The 8,578-nt window shown below is 42.6% G+C and overlaps 1 pseudogene; it reads left to right on the top strand.

Annotated features, from left to right (window-relative positions):
- The first annotated feature begins 6,599 nt into the window (after nt 1-6,599).
- Nucleotides 6,600-6,667, top strand: LOC137638910 (U4 spliceosomal RNA; annotated as a pseudogene).
- The last annotated feature ends 1,911 nt before the right edge of the window (nt 6,668-8,578 follow it).

An 8,578-nucleotide genomic window follows, 5' to 3' on the forward strand; every position in this document is an offset into this window, starting at 1 on the left:
TTACAGTTCAGACAATTAAATTTTGGAATAAAACATCAATGAAGTATTATTTATCAAGGCATTTTCTGCATGATATTTGCTATGGAAACTACAATAGAAATTTGGTATAACTACGTCAAAAATATAGTATAATTTAGCTGATTCAGCCTAATTTTCATCGGAGTCTTTCACAATTTCACAATTAAGATCTGGTAACACTGATAGTATTAGACTCAGTTTGAGAAGAGAAAAGACAGGTAGGGAAAGGAAAGGTTTTTGGTTCTATGTCTAGCCCTTCTTACAGGAGTCTGTTCCTCTGACACCTAATTTGATCGTTAAATAAAGGTAAGATTGTTGAAAAATGACAATGATTATATAGGTTGATTGGTTAGTTAGCTCGTTAGTGAAGATTGACAGGCCTCTTGTCCTGGACAGTCCGTGGGTTAGAACCCCGTGATACCTGACGGTAATTCTCTTATAATATCAATCGCAGAAATATTATAGAGTAGGAAGCTGCCGCAGGGAACTTCCATCAGGACGACATGGCCATCTCACCCAAAAATAGATTTTTCCTAAGTCAAAATCCCTTTTTGAATAGAAAATTGTACAGAGTTCAGTGACCAGCAAGTGTTCCAAGTTGCGGAGTGGTGTGGTGTCTCGTACTAAATCAACCGATTAATTCAAATAAAAACATTTCCAGTTATAGAAAAGAATAGATATTTATTTAAAAATAATTTGACAAAAGAATGAAATTAATAATTTAAGTATTTATTGTCTTATTAGCTTTATATAACATAAACATATTACTTTCAGATTTAAAGTTTGCAGTTCATTGTGATAGTTGGTAAAAAAAAATGCATTTATAATCCTAAGATTCTTTAAACTTGTTAAAGTAAAATATCTTTGTAAAGGAAAGAGTATTTATTACTCCTCCTAACAGTAATGAATGAGATAGAGGTGCAGTATATTTACTTTCATTCATTCCTGTCCACCTAGGCTGATATGATTGTCTTTGTGGACTCTGGAATCTAAAGTCTCCACTGAATCACTGGGTTTAGTAGAAGAGAAGCTGTAGCCATCGCTGCCTGTAAAATCAAAGCTATAGAATCTGTAATTATACTTCATTTTCACGCCACTTGCACCAACAGTATAGTTTTTCCATTTGGTTATCATGTCTATATTATGCACAGTCAGCCCTCTTTTTACGCGAGATCACACTTCGCAATTTCACCTACACGCGGCAGAGATAACCACAATACCTGTTGAATAATGAACCACATTTGTAATTAAAGATTTTTATGGAGCGAAGATTTCAAATTCCTTACAGTGTACATGCCTCAAGCCATTTACCTCGTTCTCCACCCAGCTCGTTTAGCTGTAGGCCTATTTCTGTTTAAGAAATTGAACAATAGGTGAGTTTTAACAATGCTTACAACTTTACATCTTCGTCATTAATGAATAGGCCTATGTAAACATATCATCTCTTGGCAAAGATATAAACAATCCTAGTTATCAAAATTAATGTATTTTGCTTTAATATATTGAATTAATTCTTGTTTTTATTATCACTCTCTTGCTATAGATTGGGGCCAGAAGTTTCTCCCAAGTCATTTCAGTTAAAGAGGACGTGCAGTGTTATATTGCTCTACCCCTAGAGCATTGAGTCAAAGTAATTATATAAGGACACTCAAAGAGGTCTTCTGTTCTACCCCCAGAGCATTGAGTCAAAGTAGATATATGAGGAGAATTAAAGATTGCCTCTGCTCTGCACGGGTGTGTAGCTCTTCCTACGAGCACCCAAAATCGATCCGATTCAGAGCCGTAAGGGAAGGCTTTGATAGTAGAGAATAGTGGTATAGAAGCAAGTCCCAGTGAGTAAGAGAGACTGGGAGAGGAGAGAAGGGCAATTAGTAGTAGAGGAAAGGAGAAGTTGTAAGTGTAAGAAATTATCCCTGCTGTAGGGATGGTGAGGCATTGAGGTTGGTTTGGGGTGAAAGGGAGGATATGACGAGGTCTGAAGGGGATCCGGTACATTTCGAAGGATGAGACCCGGGTGAAAAGGTGGATGGCTATTGGGGTTAAGTCTTGCAAGCGCAAGGTGTTTAGCTGGTGGGTGATTGAAGGGGAGGATTGGGACAGGAAGGATTTGGTTGAAGCGAGTGGTAGCCACAGTGGCCAGATCTGGAGTGGAGGTGGTTTGGAGGACAGGATCTGGAGTGACAGCGGGTGGATGGCGGCGTCTCGGGGAATTCTCTACGGTTTAGGTGTGTTGCCAGTATGAGTGCCTTACATGGCTGCAATCCTCTTTAGGTGCTCAGAGCACCTCTTGTTCCATGCATGGTGGGAGCGAGAGCAGTTTGGACATCTCGGCTAGGTGGCTTTACCTTGCTTGTGGGCATCTATGCATTCTTGTGAGGGTTGGTGTCGGCTGCAGACTCTAGAAATATTGGGTTCTCTGCAGTCCTCGCGGTGATGGCCATACCGTTGACAATTGTAGCACCGAAGCAGCTCAGGAATGTAGTCTGTGAAGGAGAAGGTGCTCCATATTCCCAAGTGGAGGGTAGGGGGTTTGGGCCCATTGACTGTGGTGATTTTGTTGTTGACAGGAACTTCATCTTGGTCTTTGCGATGTTGTTGAGAGAGGTGGCTATATCTAGTGGCCTGGAGATTGGGTATCTGGAGACGACGACTTTGCGCTGCTTCCTGGCTGGATCTAGAAACTCCAGTGAGCTTTCCTCCAGGAGGAAACTGACACACTCCTGATTCTTGGGGGTGAGAATGAGCTCCCCTTTGCAGTTTGGTTGAGTTGAGAAATTTGATTAGGAGTTGGCAAAAGCGAGAGCGTGAACTGCGGCATAGTGGGCTGGATCTTGAACTTGGGCAAAGGTACAGCGACTGGCAGAGAGCTTGAGATTGTTGCAGTAGCTTCATCGAACAGCTGGGTGAGACATACTGTGCAGTTTCAGTCACAGTGGTGAATCCCATTAGAGTCGAGCGGAACACTTTCAGTGGGTTCGTCAGTTTTCCGTGGAAGAGGAAAGTAGGCTGGATGTCAGTTGGGTAGGAGCTGGGTTTGAAGTAGGTGCGTTGGTTATTTCTTGGTCTGAGCTGGAGGCTGGTGGGTCTGAAGAAGCCAGAGTTAGGCTAGAGGCAGGTGGGTCTGGAGGTGGCAGGCTGTGGCTGGGAGTAGGTGAGTCTTCCAGGGAAGGCTCAGCCTGCAATGGTTTGACATTGTTGGCACTGACACAGGCTTTTGTAGACCCGGTCTTCTTCTTCTTGCTTGGAGGTGGGAGAACAGCATCTCCAAACCAGCCCTCGTGCAAGTGAATATTTTGTTCTCTAGCAGCTTTATCTGGAATATCTGGATTCCTCCTTGGGAAAATTCTGCTCTTGTAGAGGGGCGGGTCCCTTCTCCTACGAGTCATGTTCGGAAAGAGTGCATCATAGAATAGAGTGCAATCATCACACCAACAATAGATCTGATAATGGCAGGCTTTCAAGTCCACCTCAATATTCAATTTGAGTGTGATATGGCCCCATACATAATCTCTTGAATAAGAGTATATATGACATGGAATGCACCTTTCCTTGGAATCTGGTGGGCAGAAGCCTTGGCAGGGGAGGTCATTGGATTTGTAGATGGTATTACAGAGGAATGTCAGGCTGTAAGAGCTCATGGTAGGCAAGGCGAGGGATCCTGGTGTCCCCTGTGCCAGGTAAGCCTATTCTTGGGCAAGCTGAGACGTCCTTCCTCTTTGAGGGCTGAGCTACGACTGATTTCACTAAGCACACAACTACAGTATATGATTATACTGAGCATATATGTAGTTAAGGCAATCCTTCCATACAAACAAAACAAGTGTTTGGTTGTTATTGTGCCGTAACCAGAGAAATGGATCCAATGTAGTACTGTCTGCTCAGTCAAAGGACCCAATAACTCTCTAGCGGTGGTATCTCAATAGGTGGCTGCTGCCATGGCCAATCTACTACCTATAAACACATTGAGAAATTCAAATATAGACATTTTCAGATATAAAAATAAGGAATAATTTAAAAACTGTTTGAAAGAATAATAAAATTAATAATCGTATGATTTAGAGTTTCATAAGCTTTATATAACATAGAGATGTTACTTTCAAACTCAAATCCGCTGTTGTATGTAACAATAAGTAATTAAACCTAGAGATGTGCTCAGTGTTCGCTTAGACTCGGTGTCGACAACTACTCTTGGATTATGTGCATCGTAACCTACCGAAAATTTCACTGTGATTCCCGTAGAGTTCAACCACGATGTCCATTTGGTATCTGGGAGATGAGGGATGGCAATTTTATCCTAAGGAAACCAGACTCTTCTGTAATGATATTTTCACTAGAAAACCCTGTGGATGTGATGACTGTGAGGCTTATAAGGAGCAACGTGACTTCATATTCAGGAGATTAAAACAACATAACTACACAGTAAACCCAGCAGTGATTTACCACAAAATCATGTGTAAATGTGAGGGATGTAAAGAAGCCTCTGACCAGCTTCTCAAGTTTAATAAGGAAGTAATCCTTAAGCGACAGAACAAGAGAAAGAAGACTTCTACAGACTCTTCACCAGTGCCAGTATCAGCCCCAGCATCGCCACTTGTGACTCCAAGGACTGAGAGCACAGACTCGTCCTTGTCTGTCCCTACAACTCCTCAGCAATTAGGTGCAACAGCAGTCATCCCTCCTACCAACGAGCCTGAGTCCTCCAACGCCATGGAGACCGAACAGGGGGCCCACTCTATGGACTGCAACTGCACAGATTGCCTCCAGACACTCCTTCAAGAAGCCACTGTTATACAAGAGAACATCCCAGCTACACAGCCAAAGAAGCCTCTGCCAAAGTTTCGACTTTCACAGGCAAACCACGAGCTCTCTTATGCCTCTGTTGCTGCCATGGCTGCCAAGCCTGGCATGCAACTCACTGCAAGACCTAACAGGAAAGGTGACCTTATCATCTATCCCAAGGACATTGTGACAGCCAGATTCCTTCAGGAAGACTCCACCTTAACACTGCTGGATCCTGCTTTTATCAGGAAGAAGGCAGTCATTACTAGGTATCCTGTGACGATGCCTATCTCCATTGTAACCTCATGCAGCAATATTGACTGTGCTGTTCGCTGCACAAGCAAGGATGACGTTCCTGTTCAACGCCTAATAGCCACCTTTATAGGTCCAGTTCCCTCCAAACTGAACTTAGGAGTCTGGGGTACTTTCCCCATCGAGGAATACACACCTGAGCCCCTTCGATGTTACAGATGCCAACGCTTTGGACATCATAAAGAAGAATGCAGAGGCCCCATTATTTGCGGTATCTGCAGCCAGCGACATAGCACAGAAGTGTGCATAAAGGCCCATAAAGAAGGGCGACAAACCACATCCAAGTGCCCCAATTGTTCCAAGCCACACCATGCTTGGAATAAGCGCTGCCCAGAGCGTCTCAAGAGGATAGCAGCTATGAAGAATACATCCTCTTCAAACCAAAACAAACCAGCTTCATCCCAGCCACCTAAAGAACAGAGAACTCCTCGCCAGAGAAGACCAACTCAGCCAACTCCTGCTCCTACTTCTACATCTACAATAGCTCCTGCATCTACACCTACAACTGCTCCTAAAAAGGACCAGCAACGACCTGCAACTGTTCCTAAGAAAGATCAGCACCGACCTGCAACTGCTCCCCAAAGGGACCAACAACGACCTACAACTGTTCCTAAGAAGGATCAGCACCGACCTGCAACTGCTCCCCAAAGGGACCAGCAACGACCTTCATCCTCTTCCCCTTCCCAAACCTTGACTCAAGCAATTGAGTCTCTCACCTTGCAAGACCTCATACCTATCGCCTTCCAGATCCTTACCAAAGTCCTCTCCCTCTCATCAACCTCCACCTTCCAGCAACTCCTGCAACAGTTCCAGTTCTCAGCCACTGAGCAGAGATAATCCTTCCCTACTTGCAATCCTTCCCTTCCCAATTCCCTATTCCTAAATGGAGAATAGTTATTACAAGGCTGTCTTCCTCATAAGGAAACAGCTCTTGTTTTTCCTGTCTCCCACCCTCTTTCCCTCTTAACCCTCCTCTTACCCTATCCTTAGGGGGCTTTTCTCGTGCCAGCTGACCGAGCGCAGCACAGTTTTGGCCCCCTCCCCCTTTTCCACCACAAAGAGCAGGAATAAACTTCTTTGTTTAAACCTACTCCTTTACTCTCCTACTAAAACTTCCTTCACTCCTCTCCCAGTCTCTTTTACTTACTGGGACTTACTACTATCAATACTTTATCCTCTTACTAAAAACTTTCTTTCGTGGACCTAAAAGGGAGACCCCCTTTTCGGGTTACTATCTACCCCTTGTCACGTCTTGTACCATTCCATTCCATTCCATCATTCATTTATCATCCTTACATATCATTTCCTTTACCTATCCCTAACCTGACATTCCTTTTCCTATTATTACCTAACGTTCCTTTTACTAATACAAATTTTACTCCTTGGAGTATACCTTTTACAAACCCAATCCTATTACGGGCTGCCCAAAGGCAAGAGCCCGTGTCATGCTATATGCATGGCAATCTACACACACACACACACACACACAGAGATGTGCGCAGTGGCAGTATCGTAACCAATGAGGGCTAACCGAGGTGCGATTATTGCTAGTTGAAGAGATGTCCGTTGTCCAAAAGAGTATTATCTTTGAAAGGCAAAGAGGACTCGATTCTCTTCCTGGTAATATTGATTATAGTTTATATAGTACAGTTACATTCAATAGTCCCTGCACATTTTGGCTGTATTTCTGATACCTTAAATACACGCCACTTGTCTTGCAAGAAATGATGTGATAGATGTATCTCATACGTTTCTGTCTAGCAAACAATCTTGTCATTGGAGGTACTCTTTTACAACACAAGAACATCCATATCTATACATGGACTTCACCATGTGGCAGTTACAACAATCAGACAGATCAAATTGCCATTAATAAAGAGAGAAGGAGGACTCTGAGAAATGTAAGAAGCTATAGAGGTGCAGATATTGGTAGTGACCACCAGCTCCTCATTGCCACACTGAAATTAAAACTGGAAGCACCCAACAGAAAGGTAGATAGAGTACCTAGGTTTGATACAAATAAGCTTTTAGAAGAAGAGCTTAGAGAAACAATTGCAATTGAATGTAGGAATCGATTAGATTGGATCCTTTTATCGGGTTATGGTTCATTCATCCTTTACCGACGTACAACCGAATAGTCTGGCCTCTTCCTCACACATTCTCCTGTCCTCACACACCTTACAATGCTGAAATTCCCAAACAATTCTTCTTTGCTTAAGGGGTTTAATACTGCACTGTAATTGTTCAGTGGCTACTTTCCTCTAAAGGGTAAGGGTAGAAGAGAGACTTTAGCTATGGTAAAAGCAGCTCTTCTAAAATTACTCCCTTTTAGTTGCTCCTTTATGGTTTGTTTGTAAGATTGTCCAGCCGGGTCTGCAGTGTATTCTACTGTAATATACTACTGTATCACTAAAGCTAAACTGAACTGTAAGTGTTCACTGTTTTCGTCCGGACGACTTGACTCACCGCACACATAGCCTACATTTCTGTAATTCTTTACTTCACGATATTTATACAGTACAATTTAACATTAACTAAGTGTATTCATTTCATAAACGACCTTTTTGTATGAAGTTTTACACAGCAATCTTGAAAAATGGTGCAATTCCTAACGGTCGTCCCTCACGCAGTAATATGATGTCTACAGTAACCCAGTAATAATATTTGTGGTGTATGTATCATAGCAGCTGAGCAGCATATGGAAGACTTAGTAACTGAAACTACAGTTGTTCCGTAACCGAAATACAAACCACGCTATTTACATTGGGTTTACCTTTTAGCGTAGCTGAAATGGCGAGCCATTAGAATTTTAACGAGGGTGTATTACCCCCGCGCTAGTTAGTAGGGGGGTAGGGGAGTGGTAGCTAGCTACCCCTCCCCCCCTCACACACCGGTGAATTGCTTCACTTTCACTTTTGGCTCGGACATGGACAGACGTGTCTGTCTTTGTCCTTGCTTGGCAGCCATTGTTTGTTTTGTCTTTACTTAATCACTTACTTTTCTTTTACTCAATATATATGTAAACATTTTCTCATGTTTATGTATATATTTGAGTATAGAAATCAGTAAGTTTCCTTTTCAGAGTTTGTGCTTGTGTGTGTAGTGTACGATATCTCCGTGGAGTCCTCGGCAGTTAGGCCACCATAGTGTAATTTCATGGGTCGGGATCGAGTTTGACTTCGGTCTTTCTCTCTCTCTTGAGGTCGTGCACCTTTTTACTACGTTACTTTTACTACGCCTTTGTAGCTTCCTTCCCGTGTGGGGGGTTTGCTACGCCATACGTTTTGTCTCAATTAGTTTATGAATCTAATTGTATTTGTTGATTTTTCAGCTTTGTAGAACGATTCCTTTCGGGGTCTTCGTTCTTTCTTTAGTGTTCATTCATTTTTAAATTACATAATTACATAATTACATAATTATAATTGTTATAATTCTGTTTTGGTTACAGCTCTCCTTCCGTGAGTGTAAG

The sequence above is a fragment of the Palaemon carinicauda genome, chromosome 3 (genome assembly GCF_036898095.1).
Source record: "Palaemon carinicauda isolate YSFRI2023 chromosome 3, ASM3689809v2, whole genome shotgun sequence".
Classification (NCBI taxonomy): Eukaryota; Metazoa; Arthropoda; class Malacostraca; order Decapoda; family Palaemonidae; genus Palaemon; species Palaemon carinicauda.